Source organism: Oncorhynchus gorbuscha, linkage group LG06 (assembly GCF_021184085.1).
Source record: "Oncorhynchus gorbuscha isolate QuinsamMale2020 ecotype Even-year linkage group LG06, OgorEven_v1.0, whole genome shotgun sequence".
In the NCBI taxonomy this organism is placed as follows: Eukaryota; Metazoa; Chordata; class Actinopteri; order Salmoniformes; family Salmonidae; genus Oncorhynchus; species Oncorhynchus gorbuscha.
Window position 1 is genome coordinate 3,449,973 of NC_060178.1, and position 18,968 is coordinate 3,468,940.

The 18,968-nt window shown below is 46.3% G+C and overlaps 1 protein-coding gene across 1 annotated transcript in view; it reads right to left on the minus strand.

Annotated features, from left to right (window-relative positions):
• The window catches only part of megf11 (multiple EGF-like-domains 11), a 555,378-nt gene extending 541,297 nt beyond the window's left edge, over positions 1-14,081 (minus strand). Inside the window, 1 exon segment of the mRNA XM_046352068.1 lies at positions 13,912-14,081. The gene's annotated coding sequence lies outside the window, so the exon portion shown is untranslated.
• Between the last annotated feature and the right edge of the window lie 4,887 nt (positions 14,082-18,968).

Here is an 18,968-nt window from a genome sequence, read left to right on the forward strand (position 1 = left end):
ACAAAGATACTGTAGTTACCACTACTTCAACCCAGATGAACAAGTTGTTGATTAAAAAACAAAGATACTGTAGTTATCACTACTTCAACCCAGATGAACAAGTTGTTGATTAAAAAACAAAGATACTGTAGTTACCACTACTTCAACCCAGATGAACAAGTTGTTGATTACCCTGTCACCCACCCTGTTCCCCAGTCTGTCCCCCAGCCTGTCACCAAGCCTGTCCCCCAGCCTCTCACCCAGCCTGTCCCCCAGCCTGTCCCCCAGCCTGTCCCCCAGCCTGTCACCCAGCCTGTCACCCAGCCTGTCTCCCAGCCTGTCACCCACCATGTCACCCAGCCTGTCACCCAGCCTGTCCCCCAGCCTGTCACACAGCATGTCACCCATCCTGTCACCCAGCCTGTCACCCACCCTGTCACCCAGCCTGTCACCCACCCTGTCACCTGTCACCCAGCCTTTCACCCACCATGTCACCCAGCATGTCACACAGCCTGTCACACAGCATGTCACCTGTCATCTACCCTGTCACCCAGTCTGTCACCTGTCACCCACCCTGTCACCCGCCATGTCACCCAGCCTGTCCTCCAGCCTGTCACCTATCACCCAGCCTGTCCTCTAGCCTGTCGCCTGTCACCCAGCCTGTCCTCCAGCCTGTCACCTATCACCCAGCCTGTCCTCCAGCCTGTCGCCTGTCACCAAACATGTCCTCCAGCCTGTCACCTGTCCCCCAGCCTGTCGCCCACCCTGTCACTCACCATGTCACCCAGCCTGTCGCCTGTCACCCACCCTGTCACCCACCCTGTCACACAGCCTGTCACCCAGTCTGTCACCCACCCTGTCACCTAGCCTGTAACCCAGCCTGTCGCCTGTCACCCAGCCTGTCGCCCACCCTGTCACCCACCCTGTCACCCAGCCTGTCGCCTGTCACCCAGCCTGTCACCCACCCTGTCACCCGCCATGTCACCCAGCCTGTCTCCCACCCTGTCACCCACCCTGTCACCCAGCCTGTCCTCCAGCCTGTCACCTGTCACCCAGCCAGTCCTCCAGCCTGTCGCCTGTCACCCAACATGTCCTCCAGCCTGTCACCTGTCCCCCAGCCTGTCGCCCACCCTGTCACTCACCATGTCACCCAGCCCGTCGCCTGTCGCCTGTCACCCACCCTGTCACCCAGCCTGTCACCCACCCTGTCACCCAGCCTGTCACCCAGCCTGTCGCCCACCCTGTCACCCACCCTGTCACCCAGCATGTCACCTGTCCTCTAGCCTGTCACCCAGCATGTCACCTGTCCTCTAGCCTGTCACCCACCCTGTCACCCAGCCTGTCACCTGTCCCCCAGCCTGTCGCCAACCCTGTCACTCACCATGTCACCCAGCCTGTCGCCTGTCACCCACCCTGTCACCCACCCTGTCACACAGCCTGTCACCCAGTCTGTCACCCACCCTGTCACCTAGCCTGTAACCCAGCCTGTCGCCTGTCACCCAGCCTGTCACCCACCCTGTCACCCAGCCTGTCGCCTGTCACCCAGCCTGTCACCCACCCTGTCACCCGCCATGTCACCCAGCCTGTCGCCCACCCTGTCACCCACCCTGTCACCCAGCCTGTCCTCCAGCCTGTCACCTGTCACCCAGCCAGTCCTCCAGCCTGTCGCCTGTCACCCAACATGTCCTCCAGCCTGTCACCTGTCCCCCAGCCTGTCACCCACCCTGTCACTCACCATGTCACCCAGCCTGTCGCCTGTCACCCACCCTGTCACCCACCCTGTCACCCAGCCTGTCACCCACCCTGTCACCCAGCCTGTAACCCAGCCTGTCGCCTGTCACCCAGCCTGTCGCCCACCCTGTCACCCACCCTGTCACCCAGCATGTCACCTGTCCTCTAGCCTGTCACCCAGCATGTCACCTGTCCTCTAGCCTGTCACCCACCCTGTCACCCAGCCTGTCACCTGTCACCCAGCCTGTCCTCCAGCCTGTCTCCTGTCACCCAGCCTGTCACCTGTCACCCAGCATGTCACCTGTCACCCAGCCTGTCACCCAGCATGTCACCTGTCACCCAGCCTGTCACACAGCCTGTCACACAACATGTGTCCTGTCATCTACCCTGTCACCCACTCTGTCACCTGTCACCCAGCCTGTCACCCACCCTGTCACCTGTCACCCAGCCTGTCCTCCAGCCTGTCGCCTGTCACCCAGCCTGTCACCCAGCCTGTCCTCCAGCCTGTCGCCTGTCACCCAGCCTGTCACCCAGCATGTCACCTGTCCTCCAGCCTGTCACACAGCCTGTCACGCTCTCCCAGCCTGTCCCAGCTGTCACCCACCCTGTCACCTGTCACCCAGCCTGTCACCCAGCCTGTCACCTGTCACCCACCCTGTCACCTGTCACCCAGCCTGTCACCCAGCCTTTCGCCCACTCTGTCACCCACCCTGTCATCTGTCACCCAGTCTGTCACCCAGCCTTTCGGTCCTTCTGTAGCTCAGTTGGTAGAGCATGGCGCTTGTAACGCCAGGGTAGTGGGTTCGATCCCCGGGACCACCCATACGTAGAATGTATGCACACATGACTGTAAGTCGCTTTGGATAAAAGTGTCTGCTAAATGGCATATATTATTATTATTATTATATTACTTTCGCCCAGCCTGTCACCCACCCTGTCATCTGTCACCCAGCCTGTCACCCACCCTGTCATCTGTCACCCAGCCTGTCACCCACCCTGTCATCTGTCACCCAGCCTGTCACCCACCCTGTCACCTGTCACCCAGCCTGTCACCCACCCTGTCATCTGTCACCCAGCCTGTCACCCACCCTGTCACCTACAAATTCACCGTAGGGATGGTGCCAGGGTTCCTCCAGACATGACGCTTGGCATTCAGGCCAAAGAGTTCAATCTTGGTTTCATCAGACCAGAGAATCTTGTTTTTTTATGGTCCGAGAGTCTTCAGGTGCCTTTTGGTAAACTACAAGCGGGCTGTCATGTGCCTTTCACTGAGGAGTGGCTTCCGTCTGGCCACTCTACCATAAAGGCCTGATTGGTGGAGTGCTGCAGAGATGGTTGTCCTTCTGTTAGGTTCTCCCATCTTCACAGAGGAACTCTGTCAGAGTGACTAATGGGTTCTTGGTCACCTTCCTGACCAAGGCCCTTCTCCCACAATTGCTCAGTTTGGCCAGGCGACCAGCTCTAGGAAGAGTCTTGGTGGTTCCAAACATCTTCCATTTAAGAATTATGGAGGCTACTGTGTTCTTGGGCCCATTCAATGCTGCAGAAATGTTTTGGTGCCCTTCCCCAGATCTGTGCCTCGACACAATCCTGTCTCAGAGCTCTACAGACAAATCCTTCAACCTCATGGCTTGGTTTTTGCTCTGACATGCACTGTCAACTGTGGGGCCTCATATACAGTGGGGCAAAAAAAGTATTTAGTCAGCCACCAATTGTGCAAGTTCTCCCACTTAAAAATATGAGAGGGGCCTGACAGACAAAATGAGAAAACAAAATCCAGAAAATCACATTGTAGGATTTAAACTAAGAGTTTCAAATACTGTAGGTTAGATCATGTGTTTAAAAAACAATACTGACATGAAATGCCCTCAGCAAGTGAGAGATCCAACAAAGTTGAAAGAAAACCAGAGAAACATTTCAGAGAGAGAGACCTTTCTAATCCTAATCCTAACCCTAATCCTAATCCTAATCCTATTCCTAACCCTAATCCTAACCCTAATCCTAATCCTAACCCTAATCCTAACCCTAATCCTAATCCTAATCCTAATCCTATTCCTAACCCTAATCCTAACCCTAATCCTAACCCTAATCCTAATCCTATTCCTAACCCTATTCCTAACCCTAATCCTAATCCTATTCCTAACCCTAATCCTAACCCTAATCCTAATCCTAACTCTAATCCTAATCCTAATCCTAATCCTAATCCTATCCCTAATCCTAACCCTAATCCTAATCCTAACCCTAATCCTAACCCTAATCCTAATCCTAACTCTAATCCTAATCCTAACCCTAATCCTAACTCTAATCCTAATCCTAACCCTAATCCTAATCCTAATCCTAACCCTAATCCTAACCCTAATCCTAATCCTAATCCTAATCCTAATCCTAATCCTAATCCTAATCCTTTCCACATTTGCTTCCAGACAGAAAACCGAATATGGTGTAGCCTGTAGTAAGTGTTAGGGTTGGGCCATGTCCATCTTTGTCCTATCGTGATTAAGGGTTGGGCCATGTCCATCTTTGTCCTATCGTGATTAAGGGTTGGGCCATGTCCATCTTTGTCCTATCGTGATTAAGGGTTGGGCCATGTCCATCTTTGTCCTATCGTGATTAAGGGTTGGGCCATGTCCATCTTTGTCCTATTGTGATGAAGGGTTGGGCCATGTCCATCTTTGTCCTATCGTGATGAAGGGTTGGGCCATGTCCATCTTTGTCCTATCGTGATGAAGGGTTGGGCCATGTCCATCTTTGTCCTATTGTGATGAAGGGTTGGGCCATGTCCATCTTTGTCCTTTTGTACACATTAAACATTGTGATAAATGGTTTCGCTCCCTATTGACAAACCCCTCAAAAAATCTGGTTGACATTTTTTATAAAAAAAAAATATATTTTTTAAAGACAGCTAAAAACGACCATTATTGCGAGCTGGCATGCTATTGGAGGGATGAGAGGAGCTGGCATGCTACTGGAGGGATGAGAGGAGCTCGCATGCAATTGGAGGGATGAGAGGAGCTCACATGCTATTGGAGGGATGAGAGGAGCGCGCATGCTATTGGAGGGATGAGAGGAGCGCGCATGCTATTGGAGCGATGAGAGGAGCTCACATGCTATTGGAGGGATGAGAGGAGCTCGCATGCTATTGGAGGGATGAGAGGAGCTCGCATGCTATTGGAGGGATGAGAGGAGCTCGCATGCTATTGGAGGGATGAGAGGAGCTCGCATGCTATTGGAGGGATGAGAGGAGCTTGCATGCTATTGGAGGGATGAGAGGAGCTCGCATGCTATTGGAGGGATGAGAAGAGCTTGTATGGGATGTAAATCGTAGTCACTTGGTGGGTTGGACACCACAACACTCAGTAGAAGATTAGATTTTCCATCTTGATATTGTTATATATATATATATATATATATATATTTTTTTTTTATACATTTGCTCAATTTCACTTCTTGTTGGATGTACTATTTGTCATTGAAAATAAAGCTGTGATAGAGAACGGCCAATAGTGTCACGGATCCCCCCTGTACTGCTGATCATCATCATCATCAACATCATCATCATCGTCTTCCACATTGTCACGGATCCCCCCTGTACTGCTGATCATCATCATCATCAACATCATCATCATCGTCTTCCACATTGTCACGGATCCCCCCTGTACTGCTGCTCATTCTGTTCACCAGTTCCAGAGGTCGACGTCTCCGGCCTTCTAGGCTGCACTGAACTGTGTCATTACGCACACCTGGTTCCACACCTGGTTCCACAACTGGTTCCACACCTGGTTCCACAACTGGTTCCACACCTGGTTCCACACCTGGTTCCACAACTGGTTCCACATCTGGTTCCACACCTGGTTCCACACCTGGTTCCACACCTGGTTCCACATCTGGATCCACATCTGGTTCCACACCTGGTTCCACACCTGGTTCCACACCTGGTTCCACAACTGGTTCCACACGTGGTTCCACACCTGGTTCCACAACTGGTTCCACACCTGGTTCCACATCTGGATCCACATCTGGATCCACATCTGGTTCCACACCTGGTTCCACACCTGGTTCCACAACTGGTTCCACACCTGGTTCCACATCTGGATCCACATCTGGATCCACATCTGGTTCCACACCTGGTTCCACACCTGGTTACACATCTGGTTCCACACCTAATCTAATTGGGAAATACTCTCTCTATTTTAATTAGTATCGCTTGGCCGTTTGGTTCGCAACGGGCAAGGAGACGGGATTCATACTTCTTTAAGTCTAAAGTTTTCGTTCAACTGTAAGGTTTGTTCAAAATACTCGTTTCAAACTTTTATACCTTTCTATTGTTCATTCTACATCGGTCATTAAGTAAGAAGAGTGGCGGGGGCGTATGCCTCATGACTAACGAGACATGGTGTGATGAAGGAAACATACAGGAACTCAAATCCTTCTGTTCACCTGATTTAGAATTCCTCACAATCAAATGTAGACCGCATTATCTTCCAAGAGAATTCTCTTCGATTATAATCACAGCCGTATATATCCCCCCCCAAGCAGACACATCGATGGCTCTGAACGAACTTTATTTAACTCTTTGCAAACTGGAAACCATTTATCCGGAGGCTGCATTCATTGTAGCTGGGAATTTTAACAAAGCTAATCTGAAAACAAGACTCCCTAAATTTTATCAGCATATCGATTGCGCAACCAGGGGTGGTAAAACCTTGGATCATTGTTACTCTAACTTCCGCGACGCATATAAGGCCCTGCCCCGCCCCCCTTTCGGAAAAGCTGACCACGACTCCATTTTGCTGATCCCTGCCTACAGGCAGAAACTAAAACAAGAGGCTCCCACGCTGAGGTCTGTCCAACGCTGGTCAGACCAAGCTGACTCCACACTCCAAGTCTGCTTCCATCACGTGGACTGGGACATGTTTCGTATTGCGTCAGATAAAAATATTGACGAATACGCTGATTCGGTGTGCGAGTTCATTAGAACGTGCGTCGAAGATGTCGTTCCCATAGCAACGATAAAAACATTCCCTAACCAGAAACCGTGGATTGATGGCAGCATTCGCGTGAAACTGAAAGCGCGAACCACTGCTTTTAATCAGGGCAAGGTGACCGGAAACATGACAGAATATAAACAATGCAGCTATTCCCTCCGCAAGGCTATTAAACAAGCTAAGCGTCAGTACAGAGACATAGTGGAATCTCAATTCAACGGCTCAGACACAAGAGGCATGTGGCAGGGTCTACAGTCAATCACGGACTACAAGAAGAAACCCAGCCCAGTCACGGACCAGGATGTCTTGCTCCCAGGCAGACTAAATAACTTTTTTGTCCGCTTTGAGGACAATACAGTGCCACTGACACGGCCTGCAACGAAAACATGCGGTCTCTCCTTCACTGCAGCCGAGGTGAGTAAGACATTTAAACGTGTTAACCCTCGCAAGGCTGCAGGCCCAGACGGCATCCCCAGCCGCGCCCTCAGAGCACCAGTCTGCTGTTCCCACATGCTTCAAGAGGGCCACCATTGTTCCTGTTCCCAAGAAAGCTAAGGTAACTGAGCTAAACGACTACCGCCCCGTAGCACTCACTTCCGTCATCATGAAGTGCTTTGAGAGACTAGTCAAGGACCATATCACCTCCACCCTACCTGACACCCTAGACCCACTCCAATTTGCTTACCGCCCAAATAGGTCCACAGACGATGCAATCTCAACCACACTGCACACTGCCCTAACCCACCTGGACAAGAGGAATACCTATGTGAGAATGCTGTTCATCGACTACAGCTCGGAATTCAACACCATAGTACCCTCCAAGCTCGTCATCAAGCTCGAGACCCTGGGTCTCGACCCCGCCCTGTGCAACTGGGTACTGGACTTCCTGACGGCCGCCCCAGGTGGTGAGGGTAGGCAACAACATCTCCTCCCCGCTGATCCTCAACACGGGGCCCCACAAGGGTGCGTTCTGAGCCCTCTCCTGTACTCCCTGTTCACCCACGACTGCGTGGCCACGCACGCTCCAACTCAATCATCAAGTTTGCGGACGACACAACAGTGGTAGGCTTGATTACCAACAACGACGAGACGGCCTACAGGGAGGAGGTGAGGGCCCTCGGAGTGTGGTGTCAGGAAAATAACCTCACACTCAACGTCAACAAAACTAAGGAGATGATTGTGAACTTCAGGAAACAGCAGAGGGAACACCCCCCTATCCACATCGATGGAACAGTAGTGGAGAGGGTAGCAAGTTTTAAGTTCCTCGGCATACACATCACAGACAAACTGAATTGGTCCACTCACACTGACAGCGTCGTGAAGAAGGCGCAGCAGCGCCTCTTCAACCTCAGGAGGCTGAAGAAATTTGGCTTATCACCAAAAGCACTCACAAACTTCTACAGATGCACAATCGAGAGCATCCTGGCGGGCTGTATCACCGCCTGGTACGGCAACTGCTCCGCCCTCAACCGTAAGGCTCTCCAGGTGGTAGTGAGGTCTGCACAACGCATCACCGGGGGCAAACTACCTGCCCTCCAGGACACCTACACCACCCGATGTTACAGGAAGGCCATAAAGATCATCAAGGACATCAACCACCCAAACCACTGCCTGTTCACCCCGCTATCATCCAGAAGGCGAAGTCAGTACAGGTGCATCAAAGCTGGGACCGAGAGACTGAAAAACAGCTTCTATCTCAAGGCCATCAGACTGTTAAACAGCCACCACTAACATTGAGTGGCTGCTGCCAACACGCTGTCATTGACACTGACCCAACTCCAGCCACTTTAATAATGGGAATTGATGGGATATGATGTAAATATATCACTAGCCACTTTAAACAATGCTACCTTATATAATGTTACTTACCCTACATTATTAATCTCATATGCATATGTATATACTGTACTCTATATCATCGACTGCATCCTTATGTAATACATGTATCACTAGCCACTTTAACTATGCCACTTTGTTTACTTTGTCTACATACTCATCTCATATGTATATACTGTACTCGATACCATCTACTGTATGCTGCTCTGTACCATCACTCATTCATATATCCTTATGTACATATACTTTATCCCCTTACACTGTGTATAAGACAGTAGTTTTGGAATTGTTAGTTAGATTACTTGTTGGTTATCACTGCATTGTCGGAACTAGAAGCACAAGCATTTCGCTACACTCGCATTAACATCTGCTAACCATGTGTATGTGACAAATAAAATTTGATTTGATTTTTTTTATTTACCTTAGGCCTATCACACTTCAAACTCTGTCCGATAAACTAGTTGCTTGATCATAAGATAAAAACTGAAGTCATATTCATACGGATTTTTTTTAAAGTGTCTTTTAAAATAATTTGACACTGGAGAGTCTGATATAAAATATAAAATAGACTTCAGCTACATGGCCCACATCATCAGACATTGAGAGAGAAATATTTATATTATATATATGTATACATATATATTCAATCTTAGCTCTGTCTACATGTTTTCTTGCATTCTGTAAACTATAGCTAAAATATTATTAAGTAAGTTATGCAGGCGATAGCAAAGGAGCAGGTCACTTAGCATGACCCTGCTGTGTGTTGCCAGGTCAGCTCTTTACTGTGTGTTGCCAGGTCAGCTCTTTACTGTGTGTTGCCAGGTCAGCTCTTTACTGTGTGTTGCCAGGTCAGCTCTTTACTGTGTGTTGCCAGGTTAGCTCTTTACTGTGTGTTGCCAGGTCAGCTCTTTACTGTGTGTTGCCAGGTCAGCTCTTTACTGTGTGCAATATTGTCCTCTGATAGGTGCATACACTCTTAGATAAACAAGTTCCAAATGTCCCCATGGAGAAAGAACCCTTTAACCAATCAAATGTCCCCATGGAGAACCCTTTAACCAATCAAATGTCCCCATGGAGAAAGAACCCTTTAACCAATCAAATGTCCCCATGGAGAACCTTTTAACCAATCAAATGTCCCCATGGAGAACCTTTTAACCAATCAAATGTCCCCATGGAGAAACTTTTAACCAATCAAATGTCCCCATGGAGAACCCATTAACCAATCAAATGTCCCCATGGAGAAAGAACCCTTTAACCAATCAAATGTCCCCATGGAGAACCCATTAACCAATCAAATGTCCCCATGGAGAACCCATTAACCAATCAAATGTCCCCATGGAGAACCTTTTAACCAATCAAATGTCCCCATGGAGAACCTTTTAACCAATCAAATGTCCCCATGGAGAACCCATTAACCAATCAAATGTCCCCATGGAGAACCCATTAACCAATCAAATGTCCCCATGGAGAACCCTTTAACCAATCAAATGTCCCCATGGAGAACCTTTTAACCAATCAAATGTCCCCATGGAGAACCTTTTAACCAATCAAATGTCCCCATGGAGAACCTTTTAACCAATCAAATGTCCCCATGGAGAACCTTTTAACCAATCAAATGTCCCCATGGAGAACCTTTTAACCAATCAAATGTCCCCATGGAGAACCCATTAACCAATCAAATGTCCCCATGGAGAACCCATTAACCAATCAAATGTCCCCATGGAGAACCTTTTAACCAATCAAATGTCCCCATGGAGAACCCATTAACCAATCAAACACAGTGAGGTCAAAGACACAGTAACCAGATCTGGTTACCTATAAATACAAAACATATTTATATTTTGGGGGGTTATTATATATTTATTAACTTTTTTCCGGATATCTTCTAAACTACCCACAAAGCACTATTTCTCAAAGTTCTTGACATTTTCCAGATTGACTGACCTTCCTGTCTTAAAGTAATGATGATGGTAATGATGTTTCTCTTTGCATATTTGAGCTGTTCTTGCCATAATACGGGATTTGACCAAATAGGGCTGTCTTCTGTATGCCACCCCTACCTCGTCACAACACAACTGATTGGCTCAAACTCATTAAGAAAGAAAGAAATTCCACAAATGAACTTTTAACAAGGCACACCTGTTAATTGAAATGCATTCCAGGTGACTACCTCAGGAAGCTGGTTGAGAGAATGCCAAAAGTGTGCAAAGCTGTCATCAAGGCAAAGGGTGGTTACTTTGAAGATTCTCAAATAAAAAATATATTTAGATCTGTTTAACACTTTTTAGGGGTTAATAAATAAATAAATAAATAAATAGTCAAAATAAAGACAAACACTTTGAATAAGTCCAAACTTTTGACTGGTACTGTAAATATAATATATATATGTATAAAATATACTGAACAAAAACAAAAACATGTTTCATGAGCTGAAACAAAATATCAAAGAAATGTTCCACATACACAGAAAGTGTATTTCATCATTACACAGCCTTTTTGTCCTAGACTTGGCACTCCGGTACCGCTTGCCGTGCGGTAGTAGAGAGAACAGTCTATGACTGCGGTGGCTGGAGTCTTTGACAATTTTTAGGGCTCTGACACCGCCTGGTATAGAGGTCCTGGATGGCGAAGATTTTGTTCCAACCTTGGTGGAAACCTTTCATTTTGGCCAAAAGGTCTGGGCCTTAATGGCACCGGTGGTATGCTTGCCTAACTGCAAAGGTTGCTGGTTAACCCCTGGTCTGCTGACTGCTCATAGCTCAAATCAGTTTGGAACGAACTATTAAAGTGTGTGTAGAATGTACCATGGTCGAAAGTCATTGTCTGTAGCTTTTCAGAAGGTGAATAGGTCAATTGATTGATTGTGACAGTATTACATTGTAATAAGATCTGACTCAATTCTTTGAAAGCATAAAGTAAAAGAAAAGTGTTTTCAGTCATTGACTCCAAGTGCCTTCAGAAAGTATTCAGACCCCTTGACTTATTCCACATTTGTTGTGTTACGGCTTGAATTAAAAAATGGTTAAATATGTATTTGTTCTCTTCCATCTACACACATCGTAATACCCCATAATGACATCAAAATACCCCATAATGACATCACAATACCCCATAATGACATCACAATACCCCATAATGAAGTCATAATACCACATAATGACATCACAATACCCCATAATGACATCACAATACCCCATAATGACATCACAATACCCCATAATGACATCACAATAACCCATAATGACATCACAATACCCCATAATGACATCATAATACCACATAATGACATCACAATACCCCATAATGACATCACAATACCCCATAATGACATCATAATACCCCATAATGACATCACAATACCTCATAATGAAGTCATAATACCACATAATGACATCACAATACCCCATAATGAAGGCACAATACCCCATAATGACATCACAATACCCCATAATGACATCACAATAACCCATAATGAAGGCACAATACCTCATAATGACATCACAATACCCCATAATGACATCACAATACCCCATAATGACATCACAATACCCCATAATGACATCATAATACCCCATAATGACATCACAATACCTCATAATGAAGTCATAATACCACATAATGACATCACAATACCCCATAATGAAGGCACAATACCCCATAATGACATCACAATACCCCATAATGACATCACAATAACCCATAATGAAGGCACAATACCTCATAATGACATCACAATACCCCATAATGACATCACATTACCCCATAATGACATCACAATACCCCATAATGAAGTCATAATACCACATAATGACATCACAATACCCCATAATGACATCACAATAACCCATAATGAAGGCACAATACCCCATAATGACATCACAATACCCCATAATGACATCACAATAACCCATAATGACAAAGTGAAAACATGTTATTAGAAATAATTGCAAATGTATTGAAAATGAAATATAGAAATATCTAATTTACATAAGTATTCACACCCCTGTGTCAATACATGCTAGCTTTAGCTTTACGGCGTCTTTCTGAGGTCTCTAAGAGCTTTGCACACCTGGATTGTACAATATTTGCCCATTATTCTTCTTCAAGCTCTGTCAAGTTGATTGTTGATCATTGCCAGACAACCATTTTCAAGTCTTACCATAGATTTTCATGCAGATTTAAGGCAAAAATGTAACTTGGCCACGGAATAAAATTCACTGTCTTCTTGGTAAGCAATTCCAATGTATATTTAGCTTTGTGTTTCAGGTTATTGTTCTGCTGAAATGTGAGTTCATCTGTCAGTATCAGATGCGAAGCAGATTGAACCAGGTTTTCTTCTAGGATTTTGCCTGTGATTAGCTCAATTTCGTTAATTTTTTATCCTGAAAAACTCCCTAGTCCATTAAAGGAAAACTCCACCAGAAAACTTTTGGTATTTGTTTCATTAGTCCATTGTTGACATAATCGCAAAATGTTTTGCTTGTCAGTAGTCACTTTTTCAAGATATGTTTGCTAGCTAGCTAGCTTTCCGCTGACAAGTTTTAGCTAGCTACAGAGGCTAGCTGCTGGACTTTGGACAAGTAAGCTAACGTTAGCTAGGTAATGTAGGACTGGTATTTGTAGGACTGGCATTTGGACGTGAGCTAGCTAACGTTAGCTATCTAGCTTCTTTGTTCGAGATCAGTTGTTGTTGTCTGGCTCGCTAATGGCTGAAGTCATTTGTGTAAAACCCTTCCATAACCAAATATAGCTATCTACCAATATATATAGCTAGTCGTTGGTTCTTTAACGGACAGAAAATTACAATGTGAGAAGGATAAACTATACATTTTAAATTGTTGCTCCTACAATCTTAGTCAATCTGACATTTTTAAGTTGAACGGTCACTTTATGGACGCTATAGTTTTAATCCGAGGTCTAGAATTTGAGCTAGGTAGGTACAGAAAAAACTGAAAACTCAGTTGCTAATGACCCGGTTAAAAATCCGGTATTTGGTTTTCGTTAACAGCCGGACGGTTCATGATGAGAGAATGTGCACCTCTGAAGTTGATTTGCATGTTGTCATCGACATCGGTGTCATATTGGCTTAGATATGATGGTAGAGATAATTGAATTTAACATTGAGCTTCAACCAACGCTATACTATAGTCGTGCCAATTCTTACGTAAGTGTTATTCTGAAGTCATTTCAATGAAGTAGAGACTCATACAGCAACACAACGATCTTTCTCGACTTAATAGGATCGAAAAGAGATTGTTTATTTCATGTAAGATGCGGCTTTTCAATACCATTTTATGCGTACCAGGACTTGAAGAAAAGGAACTGCAACAGGTGTATTGGCCTGGGGGCGGGGGCGGGGGCATTCAGGCCTCTAGCTCACCTTAAATCACCGGTGGTGGTGAAAGTTGTCCCTGGATGTTTCCTGTAGTCTCGGGGTGGTGGAGTGAACAAGCTGCAGGGAGGCAGGGAGACTCTGTTGGCAGGGACACACGACAGATGGGCTGGTGTTTCCGATGTTCCTCTGATCTAGACAGGGAGAGGTGATGGGTCTTGGGTCTTGGGCCTGTGGGAGAAAACAAATAATGAGTTAGTAAAGATTTGCCATATTCCCAAAGCTTGAAGACGTGTGGAAGCCAGGAGCCGAAGTAAGTTCAAACTCAAGTTCAACGACTGTGTTAATAATGGAATCATGAGGTTTTCAGAGACATAGCATACAAAAGTTCTCTCTCTCTCTCTCCATCCATCTCATCTCCCTCTGTCCCTCTCTTTTCATCCCCCCACCTTCCCTCTTTTTCTCCCTCCCTCCTTTTCCTCCCTCCCTCTCCCTCTTCCTCCCTCCCTCCCTCTCCCTCCCTCTCCCTCCCTCCCACACCCTCCTCTTCCTCCCTCCCTCTACCTCCTCTTCCTCCCTCCCTCTCCCCCTCTTCCTCCCTCCCTCTTCCCTCTACCTCTCTCTCCCTCCCTCCTCTCTTCCTCCCTCTCTCCCTCCTCTTCCTCCCTCTACCTCCTCTTCCCTCCCTCTCCCTCCTCTTCCTCCCTCTATTAACCTCCCTCTTCCTCTCTCTCTCCCTCCTCTTCCTCCCTCCCTACCTCCTCTTCCTCCTCTCTCCCTCCTCTTCCTCTCTCTCCCTCCTCTTCCTCCCTCTCCCTCCTCTTCCTCTCTCTCCCTCCTCTTCCTCCCTCTACCTCCTCTTCCTCTCTCTCCCTCCTCTTCCTCTCCCTCTCTCCCTCCTCTTCCTCCCTCTACCTCCTCTTCCTCCCTCTACCTCCTCTTCCTCTCTCTCCCTCCTCTTCCTCTCTCTCCCTCCTCTTCCTCTCTCTCCCTCCTCTTCCTCCCTCTCCCTCCTCTTCCTCTCTCTCCCTCCCTCCCTCCCTCCTCTTCCTCTCTCTACCTCCTCTTCCTCCCTCTCCCTCCTCTTCCTCTCTCTCCCTCCTCTTCCTCTCTCTTCCTCCCTCTTCCTCCTCTACCTCCTCTCATCTCCCTCCTCTTCCTCCCTCTCCCTCCTCTTCCTCTCTCTCCCTCCCTCCCTCCCTCCCTCCTCTTCCTCCCTCTCCCTCCTCTTCCTCCCTCTCCCTCCTCTTCCTCCCTCTACCTCCTCTTCCTCAACAATGCATTGAGAGCCCAGTTATCTCAGTGTCATTAATGGAACACTGAGAAGTATCAGTGAAAAGGACAATGTTTGGTTAAAGCAGCCATCTTCAGCGTTTGCTTTAGCCTAGCCTTCAGCGTTTTGCTTTAGCCTAGCCTTCAGTGTTTGCATTAGCCTAGCCTTCAGCGTTTGCTTTAGCCTAGCCTTCAGCGTTTTGCTTTAGCCTAGCCTTCAGCGTTTGCTTTAGCCTAGCCTTCAGTGTTTGCTTTAGCCTAGCCTTCAGCGTTTTGCTTTAGCCTAGCCTTCGGCATTTGCATTAGCCTAGCCTTCAGCGTTTTGCTTTAGCCTAGCCTTCAGCGTTTGCTTTAGCCTAGCCTTCAGCGTTTTGCTTTAGCCTAGCCTTCAGCGTTTGCTTTAGCCTAGCCTTCAGTGTTTGCTTTAGCCTAGCCTTCAGCATTTTGCTTTAGCCTAGCCTTCGGCGTTTGCATTAGCCTAGCCTTCGGCGTTTGCTTTAGCCTAGCCTTCAGCGTTTTGCTTTAGCCTAGCCTTCAGTGTTTGCTTTAGCCTAGCCTTCAGCGTTTTGCTTTAGCCTAGCCTTCAGTGTTTGCATTAGCCTAGCCTTCAGCGTTTGCTTTAGCCTAGCCTTCAGCGTTTTGCTTTAGCCTAGCCTTCAGCGTTTGCTTTAGCCTAGCCTTCAGTGTTTTGCTTTAGCCTAGCCTTCAGCGTTTTGCTTTAGCCTAGCCTTCAGCGTTTTGCTTTAGCCTAGCCTTCAGCGTTTTGCTTTAGCCTAGCCTTCAGCGTTTGCTTTAGCCTAGCCTTCAGCGTTTTGCTTTAGCCTAGCCTTCAGCGTTTGCTTTAGCCTAGCCTTCAGCGTTTTGCTTTAGCCTAGCCTTCAGCGTTTGCTTTAGCCTAGCCTTCAGCGTTTTGCTTTAGCCTAGCCTTCAGCGTTTGCTTTAGCCTAGCCTTCAGCGTTTTGCTTTAGCCTAGCCTTCAGTGTTTGCTTTAGCCTAGCCTTCAGCGTTTTGATTTAGCCTAGCCTTCAGCGTTTTGCTTTAGCCTAGCCTTCAGCGTTTGCTTTAGCCTAGCCTTCAGCGTTTGTGACTATTCAATTGGTTTCATTGCAACAGGTAAACTCAGTCAAGCACAGATACTGAATTTGCAATGATTTGGAACAGTGTTTGAACCAGGTCTAAGCAGACAGACAGATGTCCCACATGGTACCTTATGTCCTACACAGTGCACTACTTTCGATGGGCCTATGGTTCCGTTTGGGATGCAGCCGGGCTGTTTGTTGCCAGTCTCATTATATCCCTCTTAATTATTCACACACACACACACACATTATATCCCCCCGGTAATTATTCCAAGTGAGACAGACAGGGTTCAGGGTTCATCGTTGAGCTCCTCTAACCTCCACTCTGTCGCTGTGATCTGAATCATGATCAAAACAACATTACAATAAAAATAAAAAATTCTGTCCTGTTTTTTTTTGTTTGTTTTTTTTGTTGTTCTTTTTACAAAAAAAAATAATTATTCATCGTTTTTGTTTTTCCTTCAGATGTAGAGGTGGTGATGACGTGTCAGGGGGCCCAGGGGCGTGGAGTGGAGAGAGAGAGAGAGGGGTGGGGGGTGTAGTGATAGGAGTGTGGACTTACAATGTCTGAAAAAACATCACTCATCATCTACACTACTGATAGTTGAAATCTCTCTGCAGGGGGACAATTCAAATGGGAACAATGTGTTCATTTAAAGCAAAAGGTGAATCTCAATAATTGTGTATAAATTTAAAATAAAGGGAATTGATGGGGTAACTGAAAGGCAAGGCTGTAGAAACCAATAGCTTTGTAACCGGGTAGAATGGAAAGTTATGCAGTAAATGCCATCCAATCAGTACAGCACCTTATATAATTCAGGACCCAAACTGGGACATGTAGTTTTCTCTGTAAAACAGGGTCATGTTCTGTAGTTCTCTGTCAAACAGGGTCATGTTCTGTAGTTCTCTGTAAAACAGGGTCATGTTCTGTAGTTCTCTGTCAAACAGGGTCATGTTCTGTAGTTCTCTTTCAAACAGGGTCATGTTCTGTAGTTCTCTGTCAAACAGGGTCATGTTCTGTAGTTCTCTGTCAAACAGGGTCATGTTCTGTAGTTCTCTTTCAAACAGGGTCATGTTCTGTAGTTCTCTGTCAAACAGGGTCATATTCTGTAGTTCTCTGTCAAACAGGGTCATATTCTGTAGTTCTCTGTCAAACAGGGTCATGTTCTGTAGTTCTCTTTCAAACAGGGTCATGTTCTGTAGTTCTCTGTCAAACAGGGTCATGTTCTGTAGTTCTCTTTCAAACAGGGTCATGTTCTGTAGTTCTCTGTCAAACAGGGTCATGTTCTGTAGTTCTCTGTCAAACAGGGTCATGTTCTGTAGTTCTCTTTCAAACAGGGTCATGTTCTGTAGTTCTCTGTCAAACAGGGTCATGTTCTGTAGTTCTCTGTCAAACAGGGTCATGTTCTGTAGTTCTCTGTCAAACAGGGTCATGTTCTGTAGTTCTCTGTCAAACAGGGTCATGTTCTGTAGTTCTCTGTCAAACAGGGTCATGTTCTGTAGTTCTCTGTCAAACAGGGTCATGTTCTGTAGTTCTCTGTCAAACAGGGTCATGTTCTGTAGTTCTCTGTCAAACAGGGTCATGTTCTGTAGTTCTCTGTCAAACAGGGTCATGTTCTGTAGTTCTCTGTAAAACAGGGTCATGTTCTGTAGTTTTCTCTGTAAAACAGGGTCATGTTCTGTAGTTCTCTGTCAAACAGGGTCATGTTCTGTAGTTCTCTGTCAAACAGGGTCATGTTCTGTAGTTCTCTGTCAAACAGGGTCATGTTCTGTAGTTCTCTGTCAAACAGGGTCATGTTCTGTAGTTTTCTGTAAAACAGGGTCATGTTCTGTAGTTCTCTGTCAAACAGGGTCATGTTCTGTAGTTCTCTGTCAAACAGGGTCATGTTCTGTAGTTCTCTCTGTAAAACAGGGTCATGTTCTGTAGTTCTCTGTCAAACAGGGTCATGTTCTGTAGTTCTCTGTCAAACAGGGTCATGTTCTGTAGTTCTCTGTCAAACAGGGTCATGTTCTGTAGTTCTCTGTCAAACAGGGTCATGTTCTATAGTTCTCTCTGTAAAACAGGGTCATGTTCTGTAGTTCTCTGTCAAACAGGGTCATGTCCTGTAGTTCTCTGTAAAACAGGGTCATGTTCTGTAGTTCTCTGTCAAACAGGGTCATGTTCTGTAGTTCTCTGTCAAACAGGGTCATGTTCTGTAGTTCTCTGTAAAACAGGGTCATGTTCTGTAGTTCTCTGTCAAACAGGGTCATGTTCTGTAGTTCTCTGTCAAACAGGGTCATGTTCTGTAGTTCTCTGTCAAACAGGGTCATGTTCTGTAGTTCTCTGTCAAACAGGGTCATGTTCTGTAGTTCTCTGTCAAACAGGGTCATGTTCTGTAGTTCTCTGTCAAACAGGGTCATGTTCTGTAGTTCTCTGTAAAACAGGGTCATGTTCTGTAGTTCTCTGTCAAACAGGGTCATGTTCTGTAGTTCTCTGTCAAACAGGGTCATGTTCTGTAGTTCTCTGTAAAACAGGGTCATGTTCTGTAGTTCTCTGTCAAACAGGGTCATGTTCTGTAGTTCTCTCTGTAAAACAGGGTCATGTTCTGTAGTTCTCTGTCAAACAGGGTCATGTCCTGTAGTTTTCTGTCAAACAGGGTCATGTTCTGTAGTTCTCTGTCAAACAGGGTCATGTTCTGTAGTTCTCTCTGTAAAACAGGGTCATGTTCTGTAGTTCTCTGTCAAACAGGGTCATGTTCTGTAGTTCTCTGTCAA